Genomic DNA, 19227 nt, shown 5'->3' on the forward strand with positions numbered 1-19227 from the left:
GTGCATAAAGGAGAGGAGGTCATTTGTGCACATGGGATAAAGAGGTATTATGAATTCTAAAGTGTTTGCTTTATTGGGAAAAGCACAGTGAGCAGGAGAGCTCAGGAACATAATGTGTGAATTTTTAATGAATGCTGTGCCATGTGTTTGTGCAGGTTTTTTTTTCTACCTGTAGCAGCTTTATTCATTTGGGAGAGTACTGTGTACAAGATATTCTTTAGTAGTGTGCTGGCTGCTGTTTAGTTTTAATAAATTAAATCCTTTATATCAATGTAATATTCTTTAGACAAGCACTTCCAAGACAGATTAGAAATGAACTTAAGGGGATTAAAAGCTTCTCTTGCTAAAAACAATGTTTCAGATGGGAAATCCACTTATTTATGTCACTTTCAGTGGACTACATTTGGCTTTAATATGTTGCTACTGCTAAAGAAAGCAGTGCTTTGCCCATGACTGCAGCCTTTCTGCTCTGCTTTACATACACAGCGATGTTTATTTTCTTCCATACAGAAAGTCACTTTGGGAAAGATTGATGGCTTCCCATAAAATTGCGAGAAACCATTTTCTTCTTATTTAGAGAAAACAAAAGATTTAATGAATCTGGCATTTTAAATAGCATCAGTCTCTTTGTAAAATCAGAAACTGTGGGAATGAAAGGTATGAGCAGAGAGAAAAATCTGCTCTGATTTTCCCCTTGCTGCATTATAGCAGGCTGAAAACATCAATTGGAAGATTGTCACTATCTGTGAAATCCTGGGCATCTTGGGAGCAGCCTGGTTTGGCTGAAGTTAGCTCTGGTCTGTGCAGCATGCTGAGGGTGAGGTACCAGATCACAAGCTCTTTCCTCTAACTCATACCAGGTTATCTATTTCTGTATGAAAACCTGTCCTAATACGTGGTTCAGTGGTGTGTCAACCCCACTGGTGGGTCTCTGGTACCAACCAGGAATATATTTATTTGAAATACTATAAAATATATAAGAATACAATATGTAACACATAATAATGTATAATATAATAACATATATATGTGTGTGTATGTGTGTGTGTGTATAAATGAGGATCTGCTGGGTTGGTGTGCCCCACTCTGCAGGTGCTGGTGGACAGTCTGTGTGTAGAAGGAGATGCTGCCCCAATACCTGACTCCTGCTCCACTGGAGACATTCAGCCAGCAGAAACTGAGTGCTTTGGTGAGCCCAGCAAAGCTGCAGCTGTGCCTCTCCCCAGAGCCTTGTCCTGCTGGATCTCTGGCATGCTCAATGTCTCTGAACATCAACAGCAAGCCCTGCAGTCCCAGGCTCTGGTAGGAGCTCTGCAGTAATCACCAGCCAAGGCACACAATACTGACCTGGAAAAGGCTGGCTGCTGCCCAATGCTCTCACACTGAAGTTTAACCAGGGTGGGAACCATCTCTGTGGAACCGTGACAAAATTGAATATTCTGAGTATTCACACAATTTTAAGGCCACATTTCAGCCCCAAAAGAGACAATCCAGCACTCTAACTTTCCTAGCATCCAGGTTTGGCAATCTGAACTTTCAGTTCTTCTCCCAGACTACAAAAAGGAGGTTTTGGAGTTTGTTTCTCACAGCTGAATGCCACGAGGACAAAGATGGTATTAGGACACAACTGATCATCCAAAAGGGTGAGAGAACGAATTATTTTCTTTTAAGCACCCTCACAAAGCTGGCAGGAAGGGAAGGAGACTGGAGATCCTTTGAGGACAATCTGGTTTTGCCTTTTCTTAAGTGAGTTAGAAGTCCACAGTGAGAACAGAAGAAATGATCATAGGAAAATGAAAACTAGAAGAAATATGTGAAATTAATGTTTTAATTGGAACAAGGCCTTTCAGTCTATTTATTGTTGCCATTTGCATGTGAGACCATGAAACTGCAGTGCTTAGTCTTACATGTCAGCTCCAAGAGCCCAGCCATGGTTTTCAGGTCTGTTATTATTCAATTGCAGTGCAGATAGCTTGGGCAGAGGGAGAGGTTCCACCCCACAGCACATAAAGTTTGTCTTGGTAACCGTGTCCCTGACACAGTGCTGGATTTTGTTATTTTAGGCACACCTCCCCCCATCATTACTTTAAAAATTTTGCAATAATTTCTATTCCATCATGTTTCATTACACAGTAAAGTATTATTTATTTAAATGGTTTTCAAAGTAACTTATTTCCTGGTACCTGGTTAAAACAAGATGTTTTACCTTAATGCTTTCAAGCCATTGAAACTCCAGGCTCTGTGTCCATTTTTTGTCACTCTTCAATCTCTAGTTTGTTTCCACACCCAGAAGTTGATGTTCAGATTGAATTGTAGTGCATCTTGTCAAGCAAGGGATATGTTTTGAAGGCAAAGCTCAAAGATTGAGTTGTGTGATTCCACTGGTATTGAAAAGGGCCCTAAAATAAGTCTGTGTATTTACCTTGTATTCTTGGGATTGAAGGAGAATAAGCTGGTAAGCAGAAATTAAACAACCACCTTTATTTTTAATTATGTTCTTCTGTTTTGTTTTGAAGTTAGATTTCACTCCTTTTCCCCCAAACCACATTTTTTTGCTAGTCCTAGTATTTACCAGATATCTAAATCCTTATATATCATACATGACAACAAGTTCTGACTGAAATTTCACCACTAGTTTTAGAGTGGAGAGGGCAGAGTGATTTTCTGCACAATAATGATGGTTTCTTTAGTCACTGTAGCCACTACGTGTGCACTGGTCATAACACCTGAGGATAAAATTTATATACATTGTCACATGGTTTATCTAAAAAAAATATTGTTCAAGAAAAAAGTATATAATGAGGATCAGGGATAGAATTTCACTGAGAAATGTGGTGCAAAAATGCTTCTCATTTTAAATTAGGCTTTCAATGGCAAGTGCTTGGCTTTCAGCAACTCCTCTGAAACCCTTTTAATTGAAGTCCCATGAAAATCTGGGGAGTTCAGCTCAAGTTCACCTCCCAAACCCATCCTGATTTCATTAAAGATCTGATCTTTCTTTATTTGCCAATAAAAAACATATATAAACGCGTGTGCGTGTGTATAAATCAGTATCTGCTAGATAACTGTTGTTTGTGTTGTTTTGGGTTTTTTTTCCCTAAAGGAGCAGTTTCCCTTCTCTTTATGCAGAATGAACTCTGCTCTGTGCATGCAGTGGGAGTTGGAATGGACAATCCGTGGGAGATCCTTCCCTCCCCCCGCCCCAGGATGGGATTTGGAGCACACAAACCCCTTATTGCTTCCCTCTCCTGGCTGGTGTTCTACACTGGTTGTGCCAAGCTCACCATCATCCCCCACGGCCTGGGTAAGCACAGGGGAGGCTCAGGATGGTTCCCATGGAGCTCAATGCAATGGAAGCACCATGATCAGCCTAAACTGGGGATTGAGCTTGCCTTGGTCAGGCTTAGGGTCATGCCATGCTCTGTTCCTGTCTTCTAAAACCCAATAAGGTCTTGATAATTCTTGCTCAGGGCTCGTGTCTGGAGAGTGATTTCACCTTTCTGGGTTTTTGGTTAGCTCCTTTTCCAGCTGTAGTGGCTGGATATGCCTGTAACAGCACCAAGGGGCTGAGGCTGCATATACCATGGCATATTATCTCTTTGCTAAGCCAGTAAAACAGTGAGATGTCTTAAAAAATGATATCCATATATCAGAGCTTTCCAGCTTTAGGGTCCCTTCAAAGCCATGAGGTTGGAGAGATTCATGTGGCCCCTTCTGGGCAGAAAGCAGTGTTCCCATTTCCTTCCATGTCAGCTCTGTTATGTGGATTCCCTTGGGACTGAGAGGAAGGGTCCCTGGGAATTGCTGGTGTTCCTGCTTTTATTTTGTGTGAGACTCCAGATGAAAATGTGTTGAAAACAGTGTAAATCCTGAGTTCCCCAAGGCAGAGAGTTGTGATATACTCAAGCCCTGTGTCAGTCCACTGTGCAGCAGCCTGCCAATGACTCTTCCATTAGATATCACTTAGGTACCCATTTCTCTGTTTCATCCAATGGAGAAATAATTGCTGTCAGGTTCTTTTATTTCAATCAATTATTTTATTCTGTTACTATTGCAACTGCTACCTGTTCCACAAGGCTCCTCACAAGCTCTGCACGTTGCTATCTGCAGTTTCAGTGAATCAGATCTCAGTGTTTCTGATCAGAGTCCAGCTGGAACCACACATCTTTTGTTCATGTATTTAATATACTCAAAATGCACTAAATGACAGTTTATAATATCATTATCAACAGTTAAAGACATTATAACTTCAAGAAATGAAAAGAAAGTGCAGCCATATGTGGAAATGCTTTATTTTGTGCACTTTTAACCCTCACAATAGTTCAGCTGCAAAAATGGGGATAGCAATGAGAAGCAGGGAGAAAATAGTATGTCTGCAAAATCATTTTTCAGCTTTCTGTCCACTGCTGTCATGAAAGAGCACTGAGCTATTTGGATGGTAAATAACAACCGAGGACTAATTTATTTTTCTTCATAAAATTATTTCTAGAATTGGATTCAAATGTGTTCCTTATTACACGGTTTGATAATTCAGTGATGCTTTCCCCCCATAACATACGAGCTGATTTAAACCTTCACTCCAAACAGCCTCGGGCTTATTAAGAACAGTGTGGACTGAGTATGGATTAGGTTTAAAAGTAATAAAAAAGTAGACCTGTTGGTTAGGTGAAAAATTCACTATCAGATTCCTGAGTGCAGCTTTCTTTTCATGTGCAAACTGCATTAAATGAGGCATTTAATTCAACAAATCCATAGTTCTGATCCACCAGAAATAGAGACTGGGTTAGTTCAATTTGTAACAAACGATCTCCATATGATCAAAGTCCTGAGAGCTGATTCCAACATACTGCTTAAATTAGTCTAACACCGAAGTGTTTGGCTCTGGGACAATATTTGGAATGTCTTACCAGAAGAAAAATTCCTCTGCACACATGGTTCCAATATCTGGGAATGCCAACCTTGCTTTTTAATGGGCTGACAGGGAGCCTCCGTGCTAACTTTCTGACTCCAAAAAGTTCTTGTGCTGTCACCCGCAAACCAGCTTGGATAATTTTTCCTTGGCTTCCTTATTAAAGCCTGAATGAAGGGATTGTGTGGCTTTCTTAATGTCACTTGGTCTGCTTGCCATAAATTCAAGCACTCATGATGAAAGCTCCACTTATATTTTGCTGGGAAATGGAATCAAGGAGAATGCACCCTCGTTCACAATAAATAACTGAAGTTGAGTTATTAAGTGTATTTCATATACCAGTGCCTTATTACATCAGCAGTTTAGATAATGGCTTCTTAAAAATATTCCTCTGCTGAAATGTATGACGAGCGAGTTGCACGAGGATCCCGATGCATGGAACCAAACCAGCAGGCCAGAGCAATAACTTAGGACTGTATTAACAAATATCAAATATTTACATTTTTACATGCTGCTGTCTGTTTTGATTAAGCAACCATAGCAATAACAGCAGTCAGCAGCGAGGGCCGTATTTGCTCGGTTCCTGCCAGGGAATTCTCAGCTGGGATTGTTTGTTTGCTTTGTGCAGTGAAGACTGGAGCTGTTTACACTGTAGCTCCAGTTTTAGAGAGTGCTAATTATGCTCTGCTGCTGAACCCCTCTCCTTCTCAGAATCTGCTGTTCTGAAAACATACTTTACACTGGTCTCAAGGAAAGCAATCTGACTCATGGCAGGCAACAAAGGGTGCCCCAGAGCCTTATAACTTTTTCTTTTAATGTGGTGAGTGTTGCTAAATGGAAGTTCATGCCTTTGACTCTGCTTGCTTTTTCTTTCTTTAATTTTTAAAATTTTTTTAAAAGAATGGACCACAGTTTCAAAGTCCTTGGCTGAATTTCCTCTCACAATTTTACTCCTTTATTCAGAACTTCTTCATGTGATGCAATGTAATTTGGCTGGAGGAGTGTGTAGCATCTATCTCCCTACATACATTAAGCATGCATATCATTCTTTACCTTTTCCCCATTATTATATGTGCAGTGGGATGTAACAAATTGACACTCACCCAGGAACAGGCAGAGCTGACAGTGAGTAAATGCCGCGATTAGCATAGCATTGTTATAACTTTTCAGTTCCTTCCTGATTAGCTAAAATATGTGTTGCATGGCTATGACACTATTTTTAAATCTGTGCTAAGCATTGCTCGATACTTTATGGGTGAAGGAGGCAGGATGAAGGATGAAAGGCTGGCACTCAGAAATTTAGCAAAACCAATTCACTTACCATGTTTTCATGGTAACTACGCTGAACAGGTGGCTAAGTAAGCCAATTAAACAGACTTTAAGAACAAATTATGATAGTAATTCATTGTCTGGGATCATTGAAATGCACTGTGTGGAATACGTTCCCCAGAGCTGCCTGAATAATGAAAATGTATTTTTGTATAATTTTATTGTTTTCCTGCCATCATACCATCATGAAATGTTCAAAGGATCTCACTTTTTTTTTTTTTTTTAAATCTTGGGTGTGGATGGAGGGGAAAGGACAGAGGACTTTTTCTAGAGTGTTTTTTAAAAGTGTGATCCAGTTTAAAAATCCTAATTGTTAACATGTAAGAGCATCTTTCAAGCAATGCAAGAGTTTGCTAATGAAATATTTTAATTTTTTTAGAAAAGCTTTTTTTAATATGAATTGAAAACTTTCAGTAGTTTCTTAGACAAGAATGAACAAATGCTCGAAGTCCTTCTGACACAAATATTTTGATCAAAACATGCATGGCAAAGGCCAGGAAAGAAACGGTGAAACATGGGAGGTGCCAATTATGAACCTTTTACTTCAGTGTAGTGCTGCAGAGAGGTAGGGGCTTCACTCTAGTTTTGGGGAATGATTCTCCAAGGATGTGGAGGACAATGCTCCAAAACCATCTGTGTGAGCTGATTCAGCCCTCTCAGCATCAGCTCTTTCCCTCACTGGCAAAGCTTTAAAGTTATCCTAGGCCCTGACAACTTTGGGGCTGTAAGCTGTAGTCTCCAGTACTCCAGATCACCTCTTCTTCATGGTGCAGCTCAGTGATACTCTGGCACTGATTAAAAAATATGCCAAAGACTGACAGACAACACTATATATGTGTATAGATATATATGCATTATATATAATATATATTTACAAACTATATTATGTATATATGTATAAATATACAGGGCAATGGTAAACTTCTGCTTTTTGGGTTTTTTTCTTTTGAGTTATGAGGCAGAAAAGGGTTCTCTGGAATGATCTCAGGCCATTGTACAGCAACAGTTCTTAGTGGCCACATAGGGCTGCATTTGAACCCCTGACCCAGGAACAAAATAAATTACGTGTGGACTGAGGTATGGAGACGGTGAGTGACAGAAGAATAGCACTCAGAAATGGTGTTCAAGAGATTCTATATTCATTTAAGTAGTGCAACTGTTTAGCCAATTTATTCATTTGACAAGTTCCTTTCTAACCACCCTAATTCACCATTTAGCCTAAGATGGCCTTCATTAGTTTATTAGATATTCATCGGAAGAGATTTTAGCATAAATACAGTTCCAGAGAGGATTACCGCCCAGGGAATCTATTCTTTTAACCTACTTATTCGGCTATCAAGTATTTGTTGAAAAGGACTCGTATTTACTTAGTCTCTTAATGAAGTCTAGAAAAGCTTTTCTGCAAAGGGAATATTGTTTTGTCAAAATTAGCTTACTTAAATAGCTTTCAAAGCAGTCTGAGAACAAAGATTTCAAAGCCACAGCTCCAGCCTAATATTTACTTTTTACACTGCACAGTAGTTTAGACTTGCCAGAAAAAGTGCACTTGTGCTTTTTTGTTTTGTTTTGTTTAAATTTCTCTGCTTCTAGTTGTGAGATATATATGTCATTTCTAGGGGTATGGAACTAATTGAGGAATATGTCCTGCCCTTGTTGAGGTGAACAGGGCAGATAAATAAAAACTCCATTGGACATAAATCTCCTCCACCAACATCAAAGAAACAGGATCCTGCTAAGTGTATTTGTATAATGCAGTAATTTATGCAAAAAGCAGCTTTTGTCAGCAATGCAACAAAGCAGCTTTGATAAATGTCCCCTAATTTATTGTCATGTATCTCAAATCAAAGTAAAACATTTACAGCCTGCATACTGAAGGAACCCAGGCCCAGGGTACTTAAAGGGTTTCTCTCCCTTTCCATCTCTCCCCCTTTTTTTAAAAAAAGAAGTACAAAAAGCTAAGTTGGGTAAAAGGTTAAAAAGGATCTGTTTTGAATGCTAAGTACTTTATACAAATTATGGGCAAAAAATAATAATGAATCTACTTAAAGAATGGCAGAAAAGCCTGTACAAATTCAGATTAAAAAGTCCACTTAGCTTTTCTCTTATGGGTGGTGTCTGGCAAATCATAATGGGGATGGTTATTGTGCTTTTCAGGGACAATTCCAGTTTCTCATGTTTCCAAGGAATACACCAGTGACAGTAGACAGTGGCTGCTTGAAGCTGGCTCTTCTCTTCCCATCTCGCTATGGATTCTCCTGAGCAGCCATCATTCAGGTGCATGGCACATTTTGGAAATCAGCCCAAGTGTGACATTTTGGGGAGAACCTTTATTACTGACTTCAGGCAGGAGAATCACACCCTGGAAGAGGACAAGGCCAACAGTGCTAGAAAGTCTGTTCCCACCAAAGGGCTGATGGTACTTGCATGGTGCAGAAACATGTTGAATTTTCTCTCTACTTCTTGAGAGAATTATTAGATTGGTTGGTTTGGCAAATTCAGGCAGACTGCTTGGTCTTTCAATGGACAAAAGTTGTACAAAGGACCATTTTATACAAATATATATATATATATATATATATAAATATTCTGAATGGATATGGTGCAGGATGGTACAGGATGCCCAGAGCAACTGTGCCTGCCCCTTTTCTGGAAATATTCAAGGTCAGGTTGGATGGGGCTTTCAGCAGCCTGGAATAGTGGAAGGTGTCCCTGCCCTTGGCAGAGGGTTTGGGACAAGGTGATCTTCAAGGTCCCTTCCAACCCAGGCCTTTCAGTGGCTGTGTGGCTGTTAGGGCTGACATGAGGTGCTGATGGAGTGGATGGTGTTGGCAGCATGTCCTGGCATAGGTGAGCACCTGGGAGCTGCTGCACCCACGGCCAGCAGCTCACCCTGTCACCCCCCTACACGTCTCCAGCTCAGCACTGAGGTCTACAGGGCCCTCTCTGAGGAGATGAGAAGAGAAAAATCAGTGTCAAGCATGCTACTCATCCTGCAGAGCTGCTGCTGGGGTTGCAGGGCTGGACATGGGAAGGGCTGAATTGGCTGGAGGGACACCACCCCATGCCTATCAGTCAGATAGTGAAGGAAAACTACATGGGCTTTTCATTCACCCACAATGTCTTTCTGTTGAAAAGACCAAATGTGATATGGCTCCTCCTCAAGCTCCTTTGATATTTAGGGAGTGATAAATTAAGTTTTGTTTCAGCTGAGATCTAGCACGGCTCCACATGTCAGTTTGCTTCAGAAGTAGGCAGCATTTCTATGTTTTGTACTTAGGAATCTCTGTTTATAATAAAACAAACATACAGCTTCAGGAGTATAATATCCTTTGAGTGGAGTGGTTTCAAAGAGTTTTACAGCCCATCTGGAAGACTGACTCTAACCATTAGGCCTGTTCTTAGAGAAAATGCCTTATTCACACAGACAGTTGTATAGTTCTGGCATTGCAAGCCAGAGGAATGAAACTTTGGAGAAAGCCAGGCCTGCTGCACCATTAAACAGAGGCATGGAGTTCACTGAGAAAGTGAAAAGGAACAGTTGTTAAAAAAACCCCAAGTTCCATTTTCTTTGTATAAAAGTTCTGCCTGCTGGGAATGAGTCTGCCTCTCCCAGCACCAGCTCGCCTCTTGGAAGAGCATAAGTCATCTGTACTACAGAGCAATTAATTCTAATTTCTTATGCACATCTCTCTTTGTTGCAGTTGCCATTAACACATATTAAGATTAGAAGATAATATATAATGATTTGAGTTAATATCCTAATTGCTAGGTGTATAATTAAAACTTTGTACAAGTATTTTGTAGGTACAGTCAATGAAATGAGAGTTTTTATGTCAAAAGTGTCAAAAAGTAGCTTAGTAGTGTTAGTCATATAAGTACACCATTCAATTGTGGAAAGCTCAAGGAGCTGTGTCCAGGAACAGAGTTTTAAAAAAAGAACAACCTCTTCTCCCAAAAGCCACAATTAACCCCATGGAAGAGTCCATCATCATCACAGAGTCAAACAGAATGTGGCACAAGGGTGCCAGGACCAAAACTACAGCCCAGGTGGGTATATAATGTATAAACACATGTATGTGTGTACAGTAAATCCTGTCTCTCTAGGTACATCTATGCAGGTAGAGAGGTACACTCCATACATGTTATGGTGAGACCCAGCACACAATTTCTCACCACCTGGCAACTCACACTCCTCACCATCCCTGATGTAACTTCAGCTGCTGAGCTCATGCCCTGGACATGCACACCTTCAGCCCCCAGTGAGCTCTGCACAGGAGATCTGATGAGGCTCTTTGGTTAGAACATCTCACCAGGTGCATGTAAATTAGTGAGGTCAAAGAAAACCCCTTAAATTTAAAATTCCAGTTCAGAGGAAAAGAGACATGGTCAGCAGAACTCTTTAGTACGTACAGAGATAAAATATATAAAATACATAAAATACATTATCCTACATATACTGGTGGACTGCTCAGGTGCTGGTGTGCTCCCTGGACATGGAGGCAAGTGGTGGTGATTATTTGTTGTTCCACACCAAAGGGGACTTACATCCTCTTGTCAGTGTATGCTGCCTCTTGCTTTCAAAATGTGCTTTTTTGTCTTGCTTGTTACAGCAATAAACTTTGCATTTCTGAGTGGGGCACCTGATTGCTGCACTTCTGTCTCGCTGTGCCTGAGCCCTCAGCCATGGCCATGTCCTGCCCTGGGTGCTGCAGACCTGTTGGGGTGTGCTCCTCTGTGCTTCATCCCCAGCAGGGTGATACCAGAAGCTTCTATGGTTTGAATTTTGAATGGCTAGAGAGGTCTAACACGGACCTTGTGAAAGCAGTCTTCCTTTAACACACTATTTCTTAACTTTTTGAGTAAGGAAAATCAAGAAGCCTTCCCTGTCCTGTGCTTCCTATTCACTCTGATGAAAGCTTTCCAGACCCAGACCTGTTAGCAACAACTCACACTTTCCTTCTCCTTAGTTTACCAAGAAAAAGGCAAATTGCAATTTTTACATTACTTCCTAGCATTCTAGTGAGTCAGGAGTGTTTTGCACAGTTAAATTAGCAGCAAATCTTGAAAGAGAAATCTACATATTGACCAGATGAGCTGCAGGTTTTCCCTTCAGCAGGAAAAGCCTCCCTGAGGTGTGCTGTGCTGTGCAGTGGTGGCACAGTGTGCAGGGACTCCTGGGTGCCATGGGCAGCAGCTGGCTGGTCCCTGGCCTGGGCAGAGCCACTAAAAATAATATCAGTGCTTTGTATCAACTGGAGTGCAGGAAGAAAGTTTATCCCAAAACTTTCAAAGCAGAGACAGCTGTGAGTAGCTGTTAAATAGACACAAACTAGAGCTCAGTACAAAATATGCATGTTCAACACAGTGCCTTAGATATAAGCTTTGCTACAAGACCACAAAAATGAAGAAACCAAAACATATTAATTATTTGAAATAGAAACACTCCCTTTCTAAAGGCAAGCACACTTTTTAGATGTCTTGAGTGTCACATTGATTTTTTAAATCTCTGAAGTCCCTTTATCTCAGTGCACTTATTTTATGAGAGTTACATTTTGACACATGGTTCTGGTTTATCATGTAATGCTTCAATAAGTAAATGCAAATTATCACTAATGATATTTTTAATTTGAAACATGACTTGACCAAAATTAAAGTTTTCAAGCAAATAAATTGAAAGGTTTTTTTTTTTAAATTTGTCTTATTGGACAGATTAGCTTCAGTGTCTGACACACAAATTTCACAAAATTTCTCATTTAATGTCAGTAGGACAAATAAAAAAATCCAACAAAATCAACACACCCCCATACACCCCCCAATCTTGAATGTATCATTAAAACCACATGGATTTTAAATTCTTGTTCTTATGCAGAAAATTGCATTAACAGATTTTGACCCCAAGACTAAGCCAAGTTACATGTGTTACAGACCCAGCATCTCTGCTCTGATCCACAGGGCTGCTTCTGCATACTTAATAAATGCAGCCTACTGATGTAATAGCATCCTGCATATGTATCACATTAAGGGTATTTTTCTAATAGTAATAGCATTATAAACCCGCCTACTTTGCTATTGAGTTACCCTATTTAGGATAATTTGCACAGAAAGAGTATGCTGGAGTATGTGAACAAGCATATCATTTTATAACACTTAACATAAAACTTAACGCTTATCAAAATCAAAGCAAGCTGCCAGTTTGATTCTAGAACCAGTATTTTTCCATTAAAAAAAAATCGGTTGTGTTCCTTGAATAATTTATTATCTGTATTTTTGTTTTATTTTCCACATGGAATTGATGAAGAAAAAGTACTTTTTTTTTCTAAAGAAAGTTTGGAAGAGTGAAAATTCACACATGGAAAACAAATGAGCATCGGGAAACACTCCTCATAGCTAATGGCTACTTGGTATGTCGCCAGAATTCATATGGATCCTTAAAATCAAGTAAATTATGCCCGCAGTGATAGCTCCCTTTGCTGGAGTCCCACAACAACCACCAAATGGTGGAGCGAAGCTGAACTGCCAAGTTTCATTTTTCACCTCCCGATTCCTTTCAATTAAGCAGATTCGTTTGCTGCAGAAGGGCCTATGCATATTTTATGGTCCCAGCCCCTCTCTCAGGTGCGCTCACAGCCGCCGTGCCTGGGCACGCGTGTCCTCATGCCAGCCCTGCTCCCACTCCATCTCACCCCCACTCCCATCCCATCCCATCCCATCCCATCCCATCCCATCCCATCCCATCCCATCCCATCCCATCCCATCCCATCCCATCCCATCCCATCCCACCCCACCCCACCCCACCCCACTCCTGGAGCCACGCCTGATCCATGCCATGGTGTCGAGGCAAAATTCAGAAAGGAATGGCAGAAGTGAGAGTGCTCAGACACGTGCATCTCCTTTAAACAGCCTGCTAAAGGAAAATTGAGAGAATGCCAGTTTTCACAGGAATGTATAAAAGAGATGAGTTACTCTCCTGCTTTGTTCTTGTGATAAGAGATCACACACTTTTAATGCCTTATTGAACTCAAGGTTAAGGAACTGTCACTCATCACACAACAGATTAAATAACTGGTGAATTATGTGCTAGAAAAATTAGGATGGATTACACAAATATCTGTTAAGGCTATGATAAATATTTATAAACAATCTTCCTTGCAGAACATGTCTCTGTCATTCATTTCAGTGCAATGAAAAACCCCGAACAATGGAACTAATGACTACATTGTTCCAAAGTTAAGTAGTATATCTAATAAGGAAAATAATCAAATGAGCCAAATTCTTTATGAACACAACAGTGAAGCAATTAAAATAAATGTGATTTTCCAGATCAAAACTTCTGGCTGTTAATTGCTATATGGCACCTATCCTAGTCATATGAGTTTCCCTTGCAGCTGTTTTTATTTCATGATACATTTTGAAATCCCAGGAGCCTAGTCCTGGGATCTGCCATACAGACAGTTAGCCTGAAAACCAGGATGCTTATCAAGTGTTTATAATCTGGGTAGATGAACTCTCAAGACAGACCTCTGAGAACAAGCACTTTCTTGCCATTTGCATTTTGTTTGCAATGTGTTTCCAATGAAGATAATTTATTGATGCACACTTGTGGGGCTGGAGCACGTGGGTTCTCTGCCATATGCAGGCGAGCAGAGGATGAGGCGTGGGGAGCAGGAGGTGTTCCTGCCTCCCCCATGCTCGGGGCTGAGGCCACCACAGATAATATGGTATGGGGGCTATGGTGCACTAAATACAGACACGATTCTCCCTATCTGATGGCTCCTCTTGGCTTTTATTTTTTTGCAGTTTGTGCCATTTGTGGGTGTCTGGGTTGAGGAGCAGTGGGACAGGAGGGCTGCAGCCTCTGCAGGGCAATAAGCCTTATTTAACATACAGCACATGACCCTGAGCTGGAGCACACGTGGAAACCTGGCAGAGCCCAGCCAGCTCATTCAAAACTGTGTTTCAGTATCTGTGGGTTATTAATGAGATTAAAGAACTCGGTTACAGGGAATGACAAATGCAGTTTGTCCAACATTGAGCAGATATTGGCATCCTAAGGTGCAACTCAGGAGTCAATGAGCTCAGCTATTGAACAAGCTAAAGCCATGAGCAATATGATATTGATTAGACAATGGGTATTGCATTTACCCGCATAGTTTTATTGGGTGAGGCTCCATGCAATGTGTTTTTATTTGGGAAACTTAAGGAAAATAATTAAAAATGTTGTAAGGAGAGCCTAGCAGCCTTTGTGCTTTTCTTTTTAAAGGCTACAGATGTCTTGTCTTCGTTCTTTAAAACTGCATATACTCCATCCTCACCTTCCAAAAGATCAAGGGTAATAATAATAACAATAGTAATACAGTATTCTGGAATTTTTCTACATGCCTCAAGAGAACTTTAATATTTTCCAGGAAGCGTTTTCTGACAACAGCCACCTCTTCTACTGCTCCTTTTACCCTACTTGCATTGCCAGTGCTGCTGGGGCCAAGTTAAAATGGTGTCTTTAAATGTGAGGCCTTTGCTGTAGAAAACACTTATTTTGCTAATCAAAAGCACATAGCATTCAGCTATCCTTCACAGTCTGCAATTTCCCCTGCTCTGTGCAATTCCTGCTTTCCCCTTGCCCTTTCCAGGCAGTACCAATGCCAGCATTTAGTTTTGCTTTGCAGATAGTAGGAGTTGGTTAAAACGTGAACTGGACAGTGTGTGTGGTGCCAGGTGGGTCCAGCTGTTTCCTGGGTAGCCTTTGGGCCATGTCTCATAACCTGCCCAGCCTGGCTGGGCAGCACCCAGGGCTCTCCCACCTCTCAGGGATATGCTTAGGTCAGATCCAGGCAGCCTCAAACCCCAACTAAAACACTTCTATTGTGGAGGCCGATATGATAGTTCAGTTATTAATCTTTGCATTCTTCTGGATCCTGACTTGATGAGTTCACCCACGACCCTCTGGGGGAAGGGAAGGCAGGGATATAGCATCCCTGGAGAAAATGTCCTCTTTTGCTCTTTTTCCCATCATTTGCATACCCTTTCTCTGAGGGCTTTTCTTTTTCTTTTTTTTTTTCTCTTTTAATCCCACAGCACTATCATGTTTGCCAGCCCCAACATCACGTTCCTCTCTTTCATCAGAAGACTGACTCATAGCATCTTTCAATTTGGACTCAGTTTTTTTTTTGCTGTGGGACTTTGGCCCAAATAACACAACACACAAAGCATCTGCCCAGACTTGACACGCAGCGAGGCATCGCCCAGCATGGGGGTGAACCAAGACCCATATTTTCACCATCTTTTTGCCCCTGGGAATTTTTCTGTACTGAGACTATCGTACCTGAGTTTATGTGTGGCAGCTTAGCATTTCCCCTCCCTCCACAAGTGACTGCTGCTTTCTCACTCTCCAGGCTTCTGAGCATGGAATTGTTAATGCTTTTTCTCCAGCCTGATCCATGCCCAATGCCCTGGCACTGCTGCCAGCTCTGGTTCCAGTTTGTAAGGTTGCTTCTCACAGCTACCACTGCTCCCTCTGTGCTTGAACCTGATGCTTTCCACCTCCAGGCTCTGCAAGGAGAGGCATGAGAAAGGATGTGTGGAGTGCCTGGAGGAGTGGGTGAATGGCTTCTGGACCCACATTCAGAGCAGCTTCTCCATCTGCACCACGTCCTGGGAATACAAAATGGCACCGAGTTGTACTTCTGCTCATTAGATGTGGGCAAACTTGGCTAGGGCACAAGTGCAAAAGCTCATCTTTCTTCAGCTGCTTGTAATTCATGCTTGAGCAAGAACATTATTTGGGGCTTAAGTCAGATTCCTCTAAGTAGGTCACAATTCTTCTTCTAGACACAAATTCCTGCCTCTGACTTCTCAGAAACACGGATTCTCAGTCTCTCCTGATTTGTGTAACACCTCAGGTGCCCTCTTATCATATTTATCATCTCATCAAATGAATCCACAAAACAGTTACTAACTTGCTGCCTGATATGGTTCAGTCTTGGAAAAGTTCCTCTGCCTTGGTTGGCAGCCATTTCTCTGGCTCATTTGCATGGCTGATTTTTCCCATTTTAATGATGCTTTACTGTTAGCCCTGTAGCCAGGTAAAAGGAGGTAACCTGCATCTCCTATGGTCAGTGCATCAATGAGAGGGCAAGGGGCTGCAGAGAGGGCCAGGAAGTTCCAGTCCACGTGGGGCTTGCTCTCTGAAACAGATGCAGAACAGAATTAATTTTGGTGGTATAGAGATTGATTCCCCAAATCATGACTGCATGTGTTAGACATAAGTCTTATTCTTTTGTACAGCACTGTGAGGGGCTTGGACACACCCAATGCTATGAGGAGGGAGATAAAATAATTCAATGAGATATAGACTAGAGTAGAAGACACTACAGCACAACACAATATTACACAATACAAGGATGGCATACAAGGGCTGTCAGGGTATGGATTTAAGAGATTTCTGCAGGAGAGCTCTGCAGAGAGCTTGCCCTGCTATTGTTGAAAATTGTAGTGATTTTCTTGTTTCAAGTTAAAAGAAAGAGAGGAAAAGAGATGTTTTAGCAAAGAGGTTTTAGCCCCTTCAATAGAGGATAAATCTCACCTTTAAAAATAATAGTGGGAAGTATGAACAAATGCTGTATGTCACACTAGAGAGAGGTGGAGGTGGAGACTTGCAGGTAAATATGGTTTTTACCAAAGTTGTCCAGCCAGTCTCCATGGGGGTGGAGAGCTCTCATTAGAAGACATATGTTTGGACATTTATCTACATCACGGTCCCAGATGTTTTTTATTCTTCGAGTGCCACCTTGGTGTGCAGTGGTAAAATGCTGGCACTGGATCACAGACTTGTTTCTGTGGTCACCTTTGTATCACTGAAATGCACTGGAGTGTCATTTTACAATGGAATACAGGATGGCCTGGCTTTTATGTTTTATTTTTTGTTTCTGTGTAGTTAATTTTCACTTCCTCTTCTAAAAACAAATAAAATGTTAAATGTTGAACTGAATAGACCGCTGGAAAAGCCGTATGGGAAGATTGAGCACGTGAACTTCTGTGAAGCAAATGCCTTTGTTTCCAAACAGTCTACTGATAGAAAATATTTGACATTTTCCTTCCACAGGGGCGTTAACAATTATAATTTGCTAGTACATACATCATGAGTACTTTCAGATTTTGAACAGAACATCTGTTGGTCAAAGATGAAAAAAACCTTGAAAAAGAAATAATCTATTTTTCCAGGGTTATGAATCTAACAGCATCACAAATTATCTCTAGGAAAACATTTCAAAAGCCTGAACTTGCACTTATGGAAAAAGGAACACAGATAGAGGAAACAGATAAATATGCGTTGTGTTAGTATGCTTTGTTTTCTGAAATGATGTATTGTTCCGGAGAAGCAGTTAACAAACAAATTACTGTCTGTGTCCAATACAGCCAGATCTTTGGTTCCACCGAACAGATGTTGAGGTGAAGCAGATTAAAGCTTAATTCACAATAGGGCTGGACCACAGGAAAGGTGCCCTAAGTTTATCTATTGTTAAATAATATAATTTATCGTCTTAGAGGGCTACAGAGCAATTTCTGTTCCTTTTCTACTTTTTGAACAAAGATTTATAGCATAGATAATCCCCAATTTTAGATATTCGCTGCAGGTTATATTTGAAAGAATTTCCCAAAAGACTGATAACCCCTTTTTTCCCCTTAACCACAGTCGAACCAGCGAACTAATATGATGCCTGCTTCAAATAAATGTATTTGCTGCCTCTGTGCATGATAAGTTTTCATTTAGTCTATGATCAGCTGACAGTATGCAAGTTTGCAGATACCAGTAATTGAATACAGATAACCTTGGTTGTTGACCTATGCAGAGCCATGACTGTCTAGTTTCCATTGTTTCTGTTTTTGCTAGTTGACACAAAACTGATGTGGGCTGAATTTATATATTAGACCTCCATTATAGTGGGAATTGCTTATCGTTATGGATGGATATTGCAAGAAGTTTCTATTTATTTAACCTAATAAGAAGGCAAAAAGGAATGTGATTGGGCCAACTCAGGAACAAATTTAACCCTTAGCAACCTGGCTAGTTTCTGCATAGATAGCAGGGCATGGAAAGGACATCTGTCTTATTTCTATTTTTTTACAAATTGATTTTCTTTTTGGTTGGTGGGATTTTTTTTTTTCTTCTAGCAAACAATGCCATGAAATACTGAAAAACTGTTTGAAGTTGAGGGTTGCAAAGGAGCCAAGCAGTGCTGGATATCCAAATCCTCTTGGCTTCTGATAGCAGTAGACAGCTAATTCTCCTAGACTTTGTTGAGTGCCCAGTCTGAAAAGACTAAAAGGTAGAGTTTGCCAAGGGATGAAGAGGACAGTGGCACCCTGTGAGGGCTGCCTGCTAAACACAGCATGGGCTTCAAATCACACAGCAGAAGCTGCTCCTCTGCAGGTTGCTGCTGCTTCCTCCTTGTCTGCATTGCAGCCAGGATGAGACTCCTTTGGTTGTTTGTATTTCACCCTGGCTGTGATTAGTTGTGAGTGTTTCCAGTTACCTAAGAACTTATTTAGATCCAGAATGGGAATACAGGCTTGCAAATACAATGATGATTGTAACCTGCTGACTTGGAAGGTACATTTCTGCAGCCAAGGAATGACTGACCCACTGGCTGCAGGAGGGCAGCAACAAAAAAGAGAGGCATCTGTTTTTTTCTTCAACTATTAAAATGATGGTCAAACTCTGGCCACACTGACATTGATGGCAAAATGTCAAGGCTACTGGTTTCCTAGTGTGGGTGGAATTGTGGACAGCTTTTTCCTCACCTGAGAGGAGCAGAAGAAATCCTGCCTGAAGTGCCAGTGGAGAGGCCACTGGACATTTCAGGAAAAGTGTTCATTAACTGTGGGCTCATGACCAGGTTATTGAGCCCCTGCAGAGGTTTTATGTACCAGCTATTCAGGCCTTGCTAATGTTATGCACCAGGACTCATATGAGGTTTGTTCAAGACCATGAA

General features: G+C 41.0%; 1 long non-coding RNA gene across 5 annotated transcripts in view; it reads left to right on the plus strand.

Moving 5' to 3' along the window:
- Window positions 1–19227, plus strand: part of LOC117001404 — a 180645-nt gene that overhangs the window by 113458 nt on the left and 47960 nt on the right. The gene's annotated exons all lie outside the window — the stretch shown is intronic.

The sequence above is a fragment of the Catharus ustulatus genome, chromosome 11 (assembly GCF_009819885.2).
Source record: "Catharus ustulatus isolate bCatUst1 chromosome 11, bCatUst1.pri.v2, whole genome shotgun sequence".
Taxonomy (NCBI): domain Eukaryota; kingdom Metazoa; phylum Chordata; class Aves; order Passeriformes; family Turdidae; genus Catharus; species Catharus ustulatus.